The sequence below is a fragment of the Hipposideros armiger genome, unplaced genomic scaffold (genome assembly GCF_001890085.2).
Source record: "Hipposideros armiger isolate ML-2016 unplaced genomic scaffold, ASM189008v1 scaffold_90, whole genome shotgun sequence".
Lineage (NCBI taxonomy): Eukaryota > Metazoa > Chordata > Mammalia > Chiroptera > Hipposideridae > Hipposideros > Hipposideros armiger.
The window spans coordinates 1673480-1693925 of record NW_017731440.1 but is presented as its reverse complement, the minus strand read 5'-3'; the positions used below and the strand labels follow the sequence as shown (position 1 = coordinate 1693925).

At 35.0% G+C, this 20446-nt stretch overlaps 1 protein-coding gene across 4 annotated transcripts in view; it reads left to right on the top strand.

Moving 5' to 3' along the window:
* The window catches only part of MIPOL1 (mirror-image polydactyly 1), a 268247-nt gene that overhangs the window by 233748 nt on the left and 14053 nt on the right, over nt 1–20446 (top strand). The window lies entirely within an intron of this gene.

Below are 20446 nucleotides of genomic sequence, written 5' to 3'. Positions count from 1 at the left end.
AAGCAGATATAATAAGCCTGTATTCCAAATACTTTTATCTAGTATGCGACACTAACATATAATAAATTAAAAGGCTACAATTGAAAGTTAAAGGGGAGGCAACTTAGTACCTAGTAGAAATATCAGTGAACTACCGTGTTTCCCCGAAAATAAGACCGGGTCTTATATTAATTTTTGCTCCAAAAGAAGCATTTTATTAATTTATTCATGTACAAAAATCTGCATTTATTCAAATACAGTCACATCTGGCTGAAGATCTTAACTGGGGCTTATTTTGGGGTAAGGCTCATATTATGATCACCCTGAAAATCATGCTAGGGCTTATTTTCCAGTTAGGTCTTATTTTCAGGGAAACACAGTAACAGGACCCTTGACTGTCATAAATTGGGTATGTACAAGTCATTAAATTGTGTTTCTTCCCAGTTTCCTCATCTGAAAATAGAGCTGGTATTCTTTCCCTATCTACTTCAGAACACGGCTCTGAGGATCAAATAAGATGCATGTGCATAACAGTACTTTGAAAAGTATAATGTGATCTATAAATGCAAGCTATTGGCAGAAGAATATCTTTTACTTATACATTTTAAGTAAAAAGTTATATATAATCACTACCAGAAGTAGTGAGAAAAATAATATTTTAGCCTCAGAGACATAATGTAAATACCGTGTAACTTTGGAAAAAGAGCTTCTTCACATAGATCTTGGAAACTGGAATTAAAGAGGATTCTGTGCATTCATATACATTACTGTGAGAATGCAAAATGATAAAAATCCCTATGGAGAATTGGATGATATCTAACAAAATTATGTATGCATTTACCCTTTGACTAAGGAAAATCACTTCTAGGAATCTATGCTGAATATTAAACAATGTAAGAATGACAGTATTTTTTTTTATTGGGGAACAGTGTGTTTTTCCAGTACTCATCAACTCCAAGACAAGTAGTTGTTTCAATCTAGTTGTGGAGGGCGCATCTCAGTGGCCCATGTAGGACTCGTACCAGCAACCTTGGTGTTATGAGCACTGTGCTCTAACCAACTGAGCTAACTGGCCACCCCAACAGTATTATTTCTAATAACAAACAGAAAAAAAAACAAATAAATAGGAGAGTAGTTGAATAAACGATGGCACATAGTGGAATACAATGTAACCATTTAAAAAAAAGAGTAAGGGAAATGTCTAAAACTAATATTGAGTGATCGCTAGGATATTGCTAACTGGAAAAAAATCTAATACTTATAATATGCTACCTTTTATGTGAGAAATAAGAATAAAAGGAACAGGAACTAATGAAAATGGCTACATTTGGAGGTAGATGAGAAATACAGTCAGTCATGGGATTGGAGTGCAACTTTTCTGATCATGTCTTTATGCGTAGTTTTGACTGTTGAAACATGTATATGTTTTAAATATTCAGAAATTAAAGTAAAAAGATTAAAATGGTACATATATATGATGAAAAAGCCATACGAAAAGATGAAATACTGCCATTTGCGACAATGTGGATAGACTTTGAGATTGTCATTCTAAGTAAAATAAGTCAGAAAGAAAAAGTCGAGAACCATATGACTTCACTCATATGTGGGATATAAAACTGCAGGCAACAAAGGAACAAAACAAGCAAACAAAAACTCATAGATATAGATAATAGTTTAGTAGTTACCAGAGGATAAGGGGGGTGATAGAAGTGGGCAAAGGGAGTCAAATATATAAGGAGGGAAGGAGAACTGACTTTGGGTGGTGAGCACATAATGTGATATATAGATGATGTGTTATAGAAATGTACACTTGAAACCCCTCTAATTTTACTAACCAATTCACCCAAAAAATTTTAATTTAAAAAATAAAAAGTCATTGAATTTTTAGAAAGATCAATAAAATTGACAAACCTCTACCAGACTGATCAAAAGAAAAGAGAGAAACAAAAATTACCAATATCAGAAGTTGAAACATGGACATTAAAAACTACATGTACATTGAACAAAAGGACAATAGAAAAAATTAATGCAACAAAGAGCTGGTTCTTTAAAAAGATTAATAAAATTGGCAAACCCCTGGTTAGATTCAATAAGGAAAAAAGAGAAAAGACACAAAAAAACAAAATCAGAAATGAAACAGAAGAAGTTACCAAAAGTAGAACTGTGACTATTTGCAGACAACATGATTCTTTATATAGGAAACCCTAAAGACGCCACCAAGAAACTATTCGAAACAAGAAATACATAAGTTGCAGAATACAAAATCAATGTACAAAGCTCCATTGCATTCCTAAATACTAACAATATGATTTCATAACAAGAAATGAAAAAAAATCCTCTTGGAATTGCAAGAAAAAGAATAAAATACCTAGGAATAAACTAGGAAAGGATGTGAAGGACCTATACACTGAAAACTACAAGACATTATTTTTTTAAAATTTTTTTAAAGAAATGGAAAGGCATTTCATGTGCATGGATTAGAAGAATCAACCTAGTTAAAATGGTCATATTACCCAAAGCAATATACAGATTTAATGCAATCCCCATCAAAATCCCAATGATATTTTTTAAAGAAATAGGACAAAAAATCATCAGATTTGTATGAAATCACAAAGGACCCTGAATAGCCAGAGCAATCTTGAGAAAAAAGAACAGGCTGAAGGTATCAGACTCCCTTCAGTTTATACTTAAAAGTGACAGTAATCAAAACAGCATGGTATTCACAGAAAAACACACACAGACCAATGGAATAGAATTGAGAACCCAGAAATAAACCCACATATATATGGGCAGATAATTTTTGACAAAGGAGCCAAAAACATACAATGGAGAAAAGAAAGCCTCCTCAAGAAACCGTGCTGGGAAAATTGGAAAGCCACGTGCAAAAGAATGAAATTAGGCTGCTATCTGTCACCCTGTACCAAAATGAACTCAAAATGGGTTAAAGACCTAAACATAAGACCTGAAACAATGAATTGCATAGAAGAAAGCACAAGTACTAACCTTATGGACCTTGGGTTCAGAGAGGATTTTATGAATTTGACCTCAAAGTTAAGGGAAGTAAAAGCTAAAATAAATGAATGAGAATATATCAAACCAAAAAGCTTCTGAACAGCAAAAGAACCATCAACAACAACAAAAAAGAAGCAACCACCAAATGGGAGAAGATATTTGCAAACAACACCTCCAATAAGGGGCTAATATATCCAAAATATATAAAGAACTCACACAATGCAACAGCAAAAAAACAATCCAATTAAAAAATGGACAGAGGACCTGAATAGACACTTCTCCCAAGAAGACATACAAGCAGCCAACAGATATACAAAAAGATGCTCAACTTTACTAGCTATTAGGGAAATGCAAATTAAAACCACGATGAGATACCACCTCACACCTGTTAGAATGGCTGTTATCAACAAGGCAAGTAATAACAAGTGTTGTGGAGAAAAGGAACCCTCATACACTGCTGGTGGGAATGTAGATTGGTGCAACCCCTATGGAAAACAGTATGGAGGTTTCTCAAAAAATTAAGAATAGAATTAACATATGACTCAGCAATCCCTCTTCTGGGTATCTACCCCCAAAATTCTAAAAACATTTATCCATAAAGATACGAGTATATGTACCCCTGTGTTCACCGCAGCATTATTTGTGGTGGCCAAGTCATGGAAACAACCCAAGTATCCTTTGTTAGATGATTGGATAAAGAAGATGTGGTATATGGGCCGGCCGAGTGGCACAGCTGGTTAAGAGCTCGCTTGGGAACACCAGCTCTGAGCAGCAGGGCTGCGGTTCAGATCCCACATTGAGGGCCAGTGACGCTCACCCTGTACAGCTAAGATGATGAACAACAGCTCGGCCTGGAGCTGGACTGCTGTGAGTCACCGGTGACGGCGTAGGCTGGCGCGGGGCTGCAGTGGGCTGCCGTGAGCTACGTGAGTGGCTGGCAGCCAGCGTGAGCAGCCGGCAGCTGGTGTGAGCTGCCGGGAGCTGCTGTGAGCGGCCGACCAATGACCAGCAACCGATTGCCTCACCCGGGAAGAGCACCATGATCATACCAACATGGGCCAGTGAAGCGACATCCTCCACAATTAGAATGAGGAACAAAAAAACAACAATTTGTCTACCTGTCTGTTCCCCTTCCCCGATTCCTCAACTCTGTTCCCCTCCCCCCAATTCCTCAATAAAATCTTAAAAAAAAAAAAAAGATGTGGTATATATACACAATGAAATATTATTTGGTCATAAGAAATGATGAAATACTGCCATTTGTGACAACACTGATGGACCTTGAGATTATGCTAAGCGAGATAACTCAGAAAAAGTCAAGAATCATGATTTCACTCATATGTGGGATATAAAACTGAAAGCAACAAAGGAACAAGACAAACAAACAAGCAAAAACTCATAGACACAGACAACAGTTTAATGGTTACCAGAGAGTAAGGGGGGAGGGGGATGATAGAACAGGGTAAAGGGGGTCAAATATATGGTGATGGAAAGAGAACTGACTTTGAGTTGTGAACACACAACACAGTATATAGATGATGTGTTACAGAATTGTACACTTGAAACCTATATAATTTCATTAACCAGATCACCTCAATAAATTTAATTAATTGACAAAACTACAGTTACAAAAAGCAGATATGTAGTTGCAATAGGGTAAGAGTAGGCTCTCGGGAGGGACTGACTGTAAACGGGCATAAGGGAACTTTCTGCAATGATGGAAATGTTCCCTGTGATTATGATGGTGGTGGGTGTATACCTATATCAAAATTTATCAAATTGTTCATTCAAAAGTGATTAATTATACTCTATGTAAATTATACCTCAATAAAGCTGATTAGTAAAGAAATAACAAGTAAAAAAAAAAGGAGGACACACTGATAGTGAACACAAATAAAAATAAATGTACCTAACTATATATCAAATTGGTAAGATACTTACAGAGAGAAAATGATTAATTCCAGTATCTTTAGATCATCAGACTCTGACTACATCCTAGTTTCATATATTCCAAGGACAAAAAGAAATACAAATAAACCTTATACTTAGCTCAGTGTATTCATATTTGGTTGTACTACTTGTTATTAAGATTTTGAAACTATTTTATGTATACTGTTGGATTGAGCAATTAAGTAAATACTATTAAGAGCCAAGATTTTCTCTGTAAAATAAATGGCATTAGGAAAAATGAAGCTGCAATATTAAATTTGAATTGAAACTATCAGTATAAATTCATGACTTTAAATATAAGTACTTTTTTCTTAGTTCTAGCCATTGAAAAAGGCCTTAGAAGCAATGGACACACTTACCAGCCAGATTTTAGTTTCTAAATACATTTCCCACATTTCCCATTAAAGGACACCAAAGCTCCTAGGTCTGTAGCAGGGAAAGTACAGTGAGTCTAGAATATCTTTTTGTGCCAGAAGGCAAGAAGTATTCAAAGATTAATAGGGTCATGTCGAAAGGACAGGGGAACCAGCTTGAAAAGGTTCCCACTGACTAAATTTGGGACAATTTATGCATCAGAAAAAAGAACTGTATTTGATTATAGAATATTTAATTGTTACATCTTACAGTCTGTAAAAATACTGAAAAAAAAAGATGGAGGATGTAAAGGAAGAAACCCTTTTGTACAACAGAATGGCAGTTAATATATGTAGACAGAACGACAGATTTAGAAAATCACCACTTCTAACCCCCAGTGTAATTAATTCAAGCAGAGACCATCCATCAGCCATATAATGAGTTAAAAGAAGCTACTTAGGCACTAGAATCAGTCAGTCTAGTTTGAGAAAACTTACTTAGCATATACCAAGGAGTTTAAAGCTTCAAAATCAGAGAGGGCTTAGACATGGGGATTTAAGATGTCAAGTGCCTTTGAACAATATTTAGGGATTTATTATTAAATTTACTTTAGAAATTTTTCTTACTCAAATATCTGTGCTTATGTAAATGATAGCAGATAGACCTAAACCATTCAACCTTTTATCAAAATTCATCTTTTAAAGAAACTCACTACAATGTAAAGAAGTTTTGCCTTAGAGATTTATCAATATTAGACTAGGTACTGATCCTTTATTTAAATTTTGATATTTTGTTTATCATAGAGTTTTTGTGTTAACTTTGATTATATTTAATATTGCATTAAAATATTATCTTGATTAATGAGTAATTATTTTACACTCTCTTAAACTTTTCATCTAAATTGAATGCTTAATTCACCTCACCATAGTTCTAGTTATGAATGCTCTGTAAAAGATGAAAAAGATACTGATGGAGGGAAAAAAAGTTTGCGTTCATTCAAAAAATAATAATAATGATAAGTAACCTTAGCTTGTATGATTTCTACTGAAGGGTGTTTCATGTTCAGACATGATAATGATATAATGGAGCTGAACAACTGTGTTTCTTCCCATCCTGTGGAACGTGGCCAGGTTTTAATTATATACTGTTCAGGAAGCCAACATCTGTCTGAATTTCTGTTTCTTACTTCATGGTCATTACCTGCACCACTTTTGTCAGCTGTTGCTTTGCCTTTATTTTATTTCCATCACTGTGTCCATCAGTCATCGTACCTATCTGGGTTGCTGATTGTATTCTAGACCCTAAATGTTGATTTCAATTTGAGAATATATGATTTTTCTGAGTCAAAGATAAATAAGGTAGAGAAAATTGCTATGACGATGCCAGCTTAATAAGTTGAATATTACTTTTCTTTGTAGGCCCCTGGCTTAGTTTGAAGTTTGAAGGTGCATTGATGTATTATCTCCACTCGTCTCCCAAAGGATGTTGCCAGTCTTTTGAATTAATCTTGAATAAGGTTGATATGTATTCCCTGTTAATCAAAATTTGAAATGTTGACATTAGGAAATTTCATTCAGTGCTAATTATATATAACTTTTATGAAAGTTGGGAAGGAAAGAATCCTACATTTTAAAGTTTAGTATCAGCCTAAAGCCCTATGAAAACAATAGTGAGCAGCTTAATAAGCCATCTTAATAAGATACCTTAATAAAACTAACCAGTTATTCTAGCTTGCTGCATTTTACTTCGCAGTATAAAAATCAGTGACTCGCTTATTCAATCCTTAATTGAAACTTTTCTGGGTTTAAAATGATCCAAAACCTCAGCAATGTTACAGCAGTGTTTCCCAACCTTTCATGACTCTTGAATCCCTTTAGTAGTAATACATATTCTCTAGGTAGAGTTTTAGGCACCTTTTTTTTTGTAGGAATATAAGATAAAGAAGCTAATTTTCATTGATCATTTTATAAATTTTATTTAAATACAATATTTAATATTCATAATATGTAACATCATATGGTGTTTGCCTTCAGTTGTATAAGAAAAGGCGTAATTTATTAATTTTTATAATGCTATATTACATTTGCTTTAGGGACTAAAAACATATAAGGAAGTAGATAAAAATGTAGTGATGTGTTATGACATTAAATAATTGCTTATGAGATGATATTTGGAATTCTTAATGTTTTACTTTGAGCTCAAACTCTTGAGCGAGCTCTTAACCAACTGAGCCACTCGGCCAGCCCAGCGTTTTACTTTTAAAATGAAATAATAGTGGTGTTTTTCAGCCTCCATTTGCTACACTATTTCCACAAGTAGCATATTATGGGTGTTTTGGTTTTTATTTCAGTATATGTAAAGCTAAACCTAACACATAATATTATTATTCCAATGTTTTCTCTCTTTAACTTAGTTTTTTGTTTGTTTGTTTGTTTGTTTGTTTTTTAAGTAACAGCTACTAAATAGGTGATGTGAGTAGTCTGATCAAATGAACACATTGTAGAGTTCTAGTGAAGAGACTCTTGAGGTGACTTTACATACTTGTCTTTATGCCCCTTATTGATTTGTATTTCAAAATCTGTGTACTTTCTGCTTCCTCTAAGTATTCAGTGGTCCAGCAGGGGTGGAAATTAAACAGTTTGTCACTTAGAAAGAAAAAATAATGATGCTCAAAAACACCCTGTTGACCAGCTCTGATCAGCTGAGTAAATCAGCTGAGGGACTGAGGCATGAATGTGCCATGTTGGTCTTCGCCTGACCCCCATTTTGCTCATTCATGGGTGCTCGGAAGTCCTCAGACAAGTCCATTTTAAAAGGCTTAGTAAAGAAAGAAAAGGCAAAAATGTGTAATACTAATTTTATACTTTGGCTTCAAAAAGAAAACTCAGAACAGACATGACCACTTTGGGCCACATGATCTGTGAATTTTTAAATTACGAAATGAAAAAATAATGTTTGAAAGAATTCCAGTATATAGTTTTACACACCCTTTTTACTCTTTGTCAATTTTAACAAATTTTATTATTTCCTCAAAAACGTATTTTAAAATACTTTCATTATTTATTAACCAGCCCCCTCCCCCCAGATATACATTAAAGTCAAATGAATTACCTGAATTAGTTAAATTAGGATATAAGTTATTGAAAGAAAGGGATCATTTGCTAGAAAAAGTATGTTGTAGCATATTAAATAAATGTTAATGGTTTCTTTACATATCTTCAAATAAGAGAACAGTTTTCAAAAAAGGAAATTTAATAGTTTATTATTGAATAATCGACTGTATGGTTTAAAATACTAAGTAAATATTTTTGTCATTTTGAGCAAAGTGTGCAACCCTGAGATCTGATTTGTTTGTGTTAGTGGACTTACCAAATATTAGTGTTTGCCAATTCGGTTTATACCATTGATCTTTCCCGTGCCAACACTCTGATTTTGCTCTGAAATAGTCTACAACTTGATGTTATATGATACTAGATTCAGAGCTAGCTTTTCTAGTTTACTGAGTATGCTTAGTATATTCTGTAATTAAATCAAGAAAACCTTTTTGTAATATACAAACTCCTATCTCTGTGAAGGAGTGATAAGCAAACTGTAAGTGAATACGTGAGTCCAAAAAAGGTATGTTGTGATTATATTGACTCTGAAAACATTTGACTTTCATAGAATACATCACTTATTGTGTGGTATAAATTGGTTGTAGTATTGCTCATAATTTTGTGAATAATAAATCCAGTGAGTAGTAAAACAATAAAAATGCTTATATCCTAGGAATACATTTTACGTAATTATTCTGAAGAGCTACATGTTAGTTGTATCTTTGAGCAAATTAATAGATATGAATCATATTTCTTGTTTAGGGAGTGAAACTGGGACCTGTTAATAAAATTTGTATCCTTAGTAATTGAATTTTATATTAGTTTCATACATTTTCTATATCATATTATGATGGATAGCAAAAATGCATTAAAAACTTCTAAATAACATTTAAGTAACAATTTAAACACAATAAACTCTACATTGATTAAGTAAATGTGTTTAGAAGGTAATAAAATAAATGCATCAAAGAATTTACTTCAGCAATCATGTCATCTTGCTCATTTTTAAATAATTTCTGCTTAATGTAATATCTCATTACTCATTAAATTTGGCCAAGTCTTAACTAGCTAATCTATCTGGCTGCCTTATTCTTTAATGAGACTGTACTTCTGTGATATAACATAGCTTTGATACAGTTTTCCTGGTAGATTTTATCACGTTCAGAAATAGCCATGTTGACTACTGGAAAGTGGTTGTATTTACAATTGTTTTGTGTAGATATGTTATTAGTTATTGTAAAGTGAAAAACTAAGTACAAATCATTACGATTGAATTGATTGAGGTAGCAAATAGATGAGTTAGAATAGCCATGCCAAATACAAATGTGAGATCTTTTCTCAGATCTCAACAATGCATGTGTTTCATTCTAAATAAAAAAGATGAAAGAGAAAATTACTAATAAATGAAAGGCCATGATTTAAATATTTTCCCAATTATGATTATAATAAGCAGGATCTTGCACAATTTTATTTATGTCTTTATTCAACAAGTATTTTTTTAACCATATACTGTGTGTCAGGCTCTGGTGAACCAAATCAAACTGTTCCTTGACTTCATGAAGCAAGCCTTTCAGAAGAGACAAGTATTAAATATTGAAACAAATTGAAATATGTTAAGTACAGATTGTAATGAATGCAATAAGGAAAAATTCCTACGACCTGTAAGAGAATATGACAGGGAGATCTAATTTAGATTTGCATTAGGGGAAGAGGTTTTCTTTCTAAGCTGGGCCCAGAAATATAAATAGGAATTAGCCAGGGGTTAAAGCCTTCCATATGGAAGCCAAAACAAAGAATGTGGCTCATTGGAGAACTAAAGGAAGATCTTTGGGGCCAGAGGGCAGCTGGAACAAGTAAGGGAGAGGGAGTAGAATGCAGTCAGATCTTGAAGAACCTTGTAACCCTTATTAAGGTTTTTATCTGTTTGGTTTTGTTTCTTAACCTTATTTTACAGGCAGGGGAAGTAGTTGATAGATTTTAATCAGGGGACATGTTCTGATTTGCATTTCTAAAAGATTAACCCTGACTGTTCTGTGGAGGAGAAATTGCAATGGGACAAGAGTAGAAGTAGAGAGACTCTTTAAGAAGGAATAGTCCACTTCATAGTTGATGTAGAGGCCTGACGACCGCATTGTATTCCTGAAACTGATGTTGAATAATACTGTATGTCAACGATAATTATATATATATATATAACCTCGAGACATGGAGTAGAGTGCGGGAACGGATTCAATGGAATTGTAATAGATAAGCATGATATGGGGGTGGGAAGGCAGTGGATGGGGGGAGAGGGGTTGTTACTTTGTGAGGGTGAAAAGGGTAACTATTGCATTGTTCTGTACACCTGAAACTAACAATAAAAAAATTTAAAAAAAAAAAAAAGAAGGAATAGCACTTGTGAGAAATTGTAGCGACTTGGATCAGGACGGTGTCATTGGAGATAGAAGTAGTGGGACTTGCCATCTATGTGACATCCAGGCGGTAAACTTCCTAGATGGGATGTGGAGTATTAAGGAGAGTTGAAATGGAAAGACATTTTTTTAATGAGTTTGAGTAGTATGCAAAACTACTTGAGATCTTAGTTCCTCAAAGAAGGACTTAAACTTATAACAGATAATCCTTCAGAATTGTTAACAGGCCTATTTAAGAAAATACTTGGGATTTGTATTTTATATTTGTTGTAAAAAAATTCTAATAAAAAGAGGATAACCTATAGTTCTCTCGCATGATAACCTCACCATTAGGCTATGTGAAGAGGGCCAGATAACATCCTATAATATGTTTGATGTCTACAATACCAGGCATAACCTAAGAGGACGATTTAGTTAGTATATTTTTTCCTTCCAATAAAATAGATCATTTTCTCCAAAAGTTTTAATTGAGTCATCTAGCCAAGAATCAGTTGAGGTTTTAAAACTCTGTAATTCACGTGTTTGGGTCAATATCTTGTGCCAGAACTTTTGTTTGCTATATGCATTTCCTGCTAATAATGAACTTGTATCATATTAAAAGATCTAATGGATGCTATTAGCCAGGCAAGTATGTAATTTGAAACCACGATTTTATGTTTTATTTTGTTTTAGGACAAAAAATGTTTTGCTTTTGAGGTTTATATTAGTTTAGTTATCTATTGCTGTGTCACAGATTACCCCAAAACATAGAGGCTTAAACCAGCTATGATTATTTCAGTTTCTTGGGTCAAGAATCTGAGTGCACCTTAGCTGCTGCTCTGGCTCTGCGCCTTTGATAAAGCTGCGATCATCTCAAGGCCTGGCTGGAAAGGGTCTGCTTTCTGGATGACTCTCATGGTCATTGTCAGGATTCACTTCTCACAGGCTGTTAGACTAAAGCCTCAGTTCCTCTCATGCTCAAGGCCTTCTTTGGTTCTTTGCTGTTTGGGTTCTCCATGTAGCATCTCATAGCAGGGCAGGTGGTTCCATTGGAGTGAACGAGCAAGAGAGAGAGTAAGCTAGCAGAATGGAAGTCACAACCTTTCGTGACTTAACCATAGAAGTGACTTCCCATCGCTTTTGCTATATTGTGTTCATTAGAAACAAGCCACTAGTTCCACTTCACAGCAGTGGGGAGGGGATTGATTACACAATGGTGTGACTACCAGGAGGCAGGGATCATTGAGAGCCATTTTAGAAGGTACCTCCCAAAGAGTTTTTTTTTTAATATTAGGTTACTTTTATTGGACTTTAGGTAGCTGAATATTGGTGGTCTGTAAGACATTCAGTTAATTTTATTGCTTCATGAGCAGTGACAATTGTGGGAAACTGTACAACCACAATCTGACTTTAGAATTTCGTCACAATCCTCTGAAAATCTACAAGACCCTGTCTAAAGAAACCAAAGGTCATGGCAGGGTCAAAACTTCTAAAGAGAGCAAGCCTGAGCCAAAATTAAGTACCAAGAGTCATGCATATTCAGAAATGAATAGATCATGAACAGGGCAGTTAGCAGGCTCTCTCTGTGTTGCTCTCAGTTCTGGCCACTTTCCACTTATAAATTTCAATTTTAAAATTCAGAGTGCCTCTAGCAAGTATAAGAAACAAGGATGAATTTGATTTTTACTCTTTCAAATCAAGACGAATACAGAGAATCTGAGTCAAGATCTAAGCGAGTCCTACTAGTAAAAATGAGAAAAATAAAATAATAAGGGATGGGGGAAGTACTCAGCTGAGGAGAATATGGAAAGCCAGTCAATGTTATTTGAATATTTTGAAGTGCAGCAGTTTTATTGATACTGCAAATCTCTTTCTTATTCATATTGATGCTATTAATAATGATAAGCATTGCTTTTTTAAAAAATTCAATAGAAATTCAGCAAAATATTTGTTTTCAACTATAAATATTTAAACACTGAAGCTTATTTTAAAAGAACAAATAATTATAATCATTGACATGAAAGATTACCAAAAAATGAAATAATAATAAACATGATTGTTGCCACAATAGAAATCTCAGTGAATGGACAGCTGTCAGAATGTTTTGGTAAAATAAAACTTAAAAAGAGCTTTAAGTAATGAAAAGAGGAAAGTTGAATGAGAGTAGTGCCTGCCCTTTTCTACGTACCTTGAATAATTTGAAAGTACTTAGAAAATTCTTTGAAACTTATGTGTTCTGCACTCCAATTCAATTATTATTTTAAGCACGTACTATTCACCAAGCATTGAGTTAGACACTGAGAATCACTGGTGAATAAAATAAAACGCAGCAGCACCTGCCATCACTCAGCTTACAGTCTAGCAAGGAATATGGACAGTTGTGATAGGGGAAGTGTGTGGGACTATGGGAGCACTTAGGGAGGAAACCTATTTCAGACTTGGATCAGTCAAGGGAGGTTTTATAGTTGTGAAGACCATGGATGTTCAATTAACTCTGTGGATTATGTTGCCAGGAATCTTGATTACCTATTAGAGCCTGCCATAAAAAAATGGCCTAAAATTGAAGATGCAGGACCACCACCCCCTCCAAAATGAATATGCTATAACATATGTACAATATTCATCTACTAAAGAGATAACAACACAGAGCCTAGTCAGATCCACATCTTTCATTTAAAGCTTTTGGAGCTAGCTACATGTGTTTCAAAATTTAGAATTTGATATATATGCTCTTTATTGTATAATACCTTCAGTCGTTTTAGAGAAGCACCTTGTAATATTTCTGCAGTGAAATATATGAAATGTCACCTTAGATCAGATTTTGCTGCTGCATAAGTTTGCAGCAAACTTATAAGAATATTTTTTGGTTTCTCAGAACTTTTTGAATTTTGAAATTGTACATTAAGGGGTTGTGAATGTAGCCTCCTTTTCCATAAAAAGATAGTTGGACCTGATAAATTAACGAAAGGATACCCAGTGAAGACTTTGCTTTATTTTTGTGCCTATAGTATCAATCATTGAAATTTAGGGGAAAGATCTCACTCATTCTTCTATGATGGTATATTGACTCTTCCTCAAGGATGGGAAGGATCAATGGGGAAAAGTAGAGAATATTCCTAATGGCTTCTTTACAATAGTATTTCTAAGAGATTATGGCATATCAAAAGTTGTTTCAGTTACAGAGACAGAAGAATCACAAAAGAGTGATAAACATTTTTAAATAGGATTTTAAATAACTTTGTTAAATAGTAGTCTCTCCAAACTAATATTTTTGTCAAGCCTGCACTCAGGGTAGAGACTGTATGTATGATGCTTTATAATACCAGAATATGTAGTAACCTAATGGACTAAGCTGAATTTATTATGAGGTTTCATATTTCAACATTTTCCCAAAACTTTATTCCATTTTTGTTAAAGTTTTTTTCTAGAATCTCACAAGTCAGTTAAGTTTTATGTTTAGTGAGATGCATAACCACCTATTAATTGGGTTAAATAAAAAGAAAAAGTCAAATGCCACACATAAAGGATTTTTTTTTAAGATTTTTTTTATTGGGGTATTGGGAGGAAGGGAACAGTGCTGGGGAATTGGGGTAAGGGGAACAGACAAGTTGCTGTCGTTTTGTTCTTCAGTCTAATTGTGGAGGATGTTGCTTCACTGGCCCAAGTTGGCACCATCATTGCGCTCTTCCCGGGTGAGGCAGATTAGTCGCCTGGCTTCTGGACGGCCGCTCACTGCGGTTGCTGGCCACTCACGCTGGCTGCTGACTACACACGGTAGCCCATGGCAACCCACTGCAGCAGGGACTGCAGCCTACGCCGTCGCCGGCGACTCACGGGCAGCCCCACTCCAGGTTGAGCTGTTGTTCAGCATCTTAGCTGTGGAGGGCAGTGTCACTGGCCCTCATATGTGGGATCCGAACCGGGGCCCTCTGGCGTCCCAAGCAAGTTCGTAACCATCGCGCCACTCAGCCGGCCCTAAAGGATTTTTTTGACAGAGGAATTTGTGGGGTTTTTCTAGAAAAGATGTCCTTTTATTACAGGCTCCAGATTGCTTTTGAGGAATGGGCCACAAAGGGAGAGGACAAACTACAGAAACAAAATTATTTCATAGCATGAAGCTCTCATTAGAGCCCAAATGCAAGCTGTTTGGATCTTCTTCCTAAAACCTCTTTCTTCACAATTCTGTGAATGTGATCGCTGTTTTAAGCAAAGCATTTTGCCTACTCATAAGAATTTATACTGAGATGCCCAAGAGAGGTAAAGGCACATGTGTGTATCTTAATAATGCTAAAAAATATAACTTTGAATTTCAGTCTCTAAAATATTATCAACTTGCTTACAGACTTTCAAAAATATAAGCACTGATTGTTATTTCCAGCCAATACAAAGCATTGTACAATTATAATTTGAATCTTAAAAAATTACTCTATACATATATATTTTGTAGGCTAGTGTGCAAATTCTGTGAGAAAATAATTTGGGTTTGCTTATTTGGGGTTTTGTTAATTTGCTGTTACAAACAATGCTACAAGTGAACAGCCTTCCTTCAACATATTTTTGTATAGTTCTTTCAGTAGATCTATAGGATAAATTCCTAGAAATGAGAATTTTAAGGTTCAAAACAGTGTGCCTTTTTAATTCCAAGTATTGCCAAGTTGTTCTTTTAAAATGTTATGTGAGCAACTAATAATCTACAAGAATGCTTATATCCTCAAGCTTCACCACTGTTTAATATTATCAAAGTTTTTAACCCTCCAATCAGAAAGATGAAACATTATATCTCATTTTAATATGCTTTACTTCAATTATGAATAAAGTTAAGCAACTTTTTATATTTTTATTTGCAATATATTTTTCTTTTTATGCGAACTGTCTGTTCATGACCTTTTCCCATTTTTGTATTGGACTGTTAATCAACTTTTATTGATTAACACAAACTCTTCGGGTAGTAAATAAATTTGCTTTTTATTATATGTACTGTGAACATTTTTCCCTGTTTAAAACTTTGCTTATATTATTTTTTAAGAGTTTTTTTTCTCTTACATTGTCAGGTTTATTAAATTGTGGTATTTTATAATAGCTATGACAGCTTGCCCTCTCTTATGTTGCTTATTTCAGATTATTATTATTATTATTATTATTATTATTTCTGATTATCTGCCTAGAAAAAATATTAGAACTATTTATAAACTTGATCTTTGTGTGCTTTTTTTCTTTTAAACAAAAGGATTGTTTTTATTAATTAGTAGTTGGGTAGATAATAGTTTTTATACCTTAATACTAACTCAGGTTGGTTTATCTTAGCAAATAAGCTATTTAGTCATAGTTCTTCAGCCATAAATCTCCTCTTCCAAAGCAAATATCCTGCAAGGATAGAACAAACAGGATCAAAACAAGGTGAGAGGTTTGAACTCTTACATGCTAGATTGGCCTCATTTGGGTGTGGGAGATTAAAGGAAAGTACCTGAGATAACTTTGACTATATAAGGAAATGTCTCTTTCAGTTCAAAGAATTTCTTTATTTATAAATACTTAATTAGCAAAATAGGACAGTCTTGATTTATGATCTTACTAACCAATGAAATAGTTCTTCCATCTTTGTGTACCGTATGTCCCCTTAATTTATTTTTCTAGGAAAATTCTAGCTATTAAGAGGTAAAATTGTGAAAGCTGTATGATATACATACTGAATATAAATACTTAATAGCCACATGCAACTTTTAAGTCTCATGCTCTCTGTCAGCTTCATAGGATCCCCGAACCTGTGGAGAGGTTAACAAAAAATAAGTGAGACTGGGAAGAGAAAAAGGTTGCATTTTACTCTTTCAAATGCCCTGTTGTTCACTTTAATAGTTAAGTACATGTGTTCATCTTTATTGAGAAAAATATTAAATGATATATATTTTGATAGGCCAAATATGTTTCAAATGCTTTTTAACCACAATATGTGCTTTTACAAATTACTAAACAATGTGTGTCAATTACAGCTAAATATTTGCCCACATCTGCAATTATTACAGGAGACACAAATTCCTAGAAGTGGAATTGTTGAGTTAAAAACTATTTAGAATTGTTAGAAAAGGATTCTATTAATTAGGAAAACAGGCCATATCTAGAGATGCAGTTGTAAAATTACAGATTTTAAATCTCTTCAGGAATATGGAAAAGACAGAAAGATGGTGCTGGGTTTTTTATAGTAGATAGGTAATATTTCATCTTGCCCTCTAATTATAAGACACATCATAAATACTTTCCATGATAAGAGTGACCTAAATTGTAAAAGCTGTGTGTATAAGGAGATATAGTGGTAGCTAGAATTTAATTTAGATGTACTTCTTATGATACAAGGACTGAGAAAATTTTTGTTCAGAATTTCTATACTTGGTTAAGATGGCTTGTTTATACCCTTCAAAGACACTGGTAGATAATAGAGCAGAATGATGTAAAGCTGAAAAAGGCAGAGTGTGCGTCCCATGAAAGAGCTGCCCTACAGTATAGTTCAGATTGAGTGAGAACGTTTAGACAAGAGCTAATAGCTTGCTTTGAGGATAGAAGTCATTCTCTGTTCTCAGCAAGCATGTCAAAATAGTGGACCAACACTTTGACAGATGAATATGAATTACTTAAGTCTGTGGGTGTATGTACATAGCATTACACGCACACTGCCTATGGAATCATTTTGGCAAAAAGGGAACAATTATGAGTAAGGTGAACTCTTACAACTTGTTCCTTTATACCTGGCTCTACCTTTTTTTCTCCTAGCTATTTCACTGTGAGCACTAATACAAAAAGTTTCTTGTTAGTCTGACTACATACTGTATGAAATTAAAAATTGGAAAGATAGAGGATTTTAGTGAGAAATATGGACCAGCGTAGGGAGAAAAAAAGTAATAAATTTGTATTGGATTTTCATCTCTTATGTTATTATAAGATATAAAGACAACTCACCAAAAAAAAGTGTGTCATGTGCTTATCTCTCTGTTACATTTGGTGGAATCAATAAAAGGTGTGCTGTACAGCTCTGCCCACAAGAATAAGTTCAGAGCATTGGTATTTAGTTATTTCCACATACTGCTTCATTGACTGTACTTGAGCTAAATATTTAGAGAAGGTACAAATTCCTGGAAGTGGGATTGTTGAGTTAAAGAGTATCTGGCATCCTGCATCTGTATATAATGCTAGCATCAGAGAAATATATTTTGCCTTTTTATTATTTCATAAGACTAGAATGACACTGAATAACCTGTTAGTTGTTCAGTGCAGATAATACAGAGAACAGAAAGGCCTCGAGGAAATTGAAGTTGGCCCTATAGAATAAGTGGGATATGAATAAATGGAGAGGGGAAAAAACACAGGGGGAAAGAGGAAAGGAGCAGCATAGATGAAGCGAAGGTGCTGAGAGGAGACAAAGGTCAGCCCCGCAGGGTCCTGTGATGACATCGGATAGTCCAGGCCCGGCTTCATTGCTGAATGCCTCCAATGTACACAAAGGCATTTGGATTTCATGCGATAAGGAATAAGATACCGTTGTAGAGTTTTGAAAGCAGTAAAGGTTACTTGATGGAAATAGCATTTTAGGGGTAGCAGTCTCACTTAGCACTGAGGAAGATTAATTGAAGCAGGTTGGTGTTAGAGGAAAGAGTAGCAGCTAAGAAGCCATCGTAACAATATGTATAATAGTATAGACCAGGGGTAGGCAAACTGCAGCTCTTTGGGTACGTTCCATCTCAAAAGTTTGCCAACACCTGGAAGAGCCAACCCTGTCCCTCACAACAATTTAAAAATTATTCGAGAGCCATAAATACATTTTTACATAATCACCATTATGTGCGTAATATCCTTTAAAAATTTTATAAATGAAACTATGATAGTTTTATTTTCATTTTTAATTTTACTTCAGAGCCTGCGGCTCGCAAGCTGCTGTTTGCTGACCCCTGGCAGCTCCTCTGTCTGAAAAGTTTGCTGGTGTAGGCTGGTAGCAGGGAGAATGGGAGAAAAGGATTCATCTCAGAAGCACTATCAAGAAAAACAATATGATCTGGTGACTAAAGAGATGGGAAAGGTAAAGAAGGAGTCGGTATTTTAAGATTTTCTGCCTAAGAGATAGGAACAACACAGTGCCATTAATAGAATGTCTTTAGTTCAGTGTTAAAAACTAATTTCATTTTCTTTTTTGTGTAACCCTAACTTATGAACTTATGAGAAAAAATATTAAGTTTGAGAACACTACTGTCTGATGGCAGATATAAAACTCATCAAAACTGGCTTCCAGCACCTGAAGAGCAAAAGAAGGGAAGGACTTGTAAGGATTCTTCTGCAGGAGTAATAGAAATACCCGTGAGAATGTCTTTGGAATGATAGCAATTTAGATCATATAACCCTATTTCCCACATAATTAAACTCTTTCTATGAGGTTTAGTGCTAAAAGTCAGAATGTCCAAAGTCATTCTGAATGATAAAGATTATTCTTAAGAGCTGTGTGTCAAACCATTGAAAGGTAGGCCAGATGTCAAGGTTGTGGCTTGAAGTGTCATTCTTCATAAGGCCGTATGTAACTCATCTACTGGGCAAACAGCGGATCAGTTCCTGAGATGGTATCATTGGGAAGAATGCGCTAAACCCGGCTGGTAGGTGAATACTTAGAAGTCCCCATATAAGCAGCTGAAGGTAGAAAGAATTTTTATAATTATATTGTTTTATTTATTTTTAAAGATTTTATTGGGGAACTGAGGGAGGGGAACAGCGTTGGGGAATCAGGAAAGGGGAACAGACAAGCTGCTGTCCTTTTGTTCTTCAGTCTAGTTGTGGAGGACGTTTCACTGGCCCATGTTGGTATTATCATTGCGCTCTTCCCAGCTGAGGCAGTCGCTCGCCGGCCATTGGATGACCGCTCAGGGCAGCTTACTGCAGCTCACTGCACCCCCACTGCAGCCTACACTGTTGCCGGTGACTCACAGCAGCCCAGCTCCAGGTTGAGCTGTTGTTCAGCATCTTAGCTGTAGAGGGCACAGTGTCCCTTACCCTTTTGGGATCTGAACCAGCGGCCCTGCTGCTCAGAGCTGGCATCCCAAGCCAACTCCTAACCAATGCGCCACTCAGCCGGCCCCTATAATTATATTGTTTTAAAAAGCACATGGTGAGGATGGGCTATTAACAAAGATTTAAAGCAATTATTCATTAATATTGTCTAGGTCAGAGGTTGGCAAACTTTTGAAATTGAAGAGCCATCAGGGTCATCAAACTGCGGCTCGCGAGCCACATGTGTCTCTTTGTGTGCATACATGTGGCTCTGAAGTAAAATTGAAAATGAAAACTATCATAGTTTCATTTATAAAATTTTTAAAGGATATTATTCACATAACAGTGATTTCATTTGTTTTATGGCTCTCAAATAATTTTTAAACTGTTGTGAGGAACAGGATTGGCTCTTCCAGGGATCGGCAAACCTTTGAGATGGAACGTACCCAAAGAGCCTCATGTGGCTCACGAGCCGCAGTTTGCCAACCCCTGGTCTAGGTTACTTACTCAAAAGAAGTTTTTCTACCAAATTTAGGTAACAAAACACATATCAAAAGATGTAAACCCTACCCAAACTAATCTAAGGGAAAATGACAATAAATTATAACTCTTATATATCATGCTTTATAGAATATTTGAAACACCTTT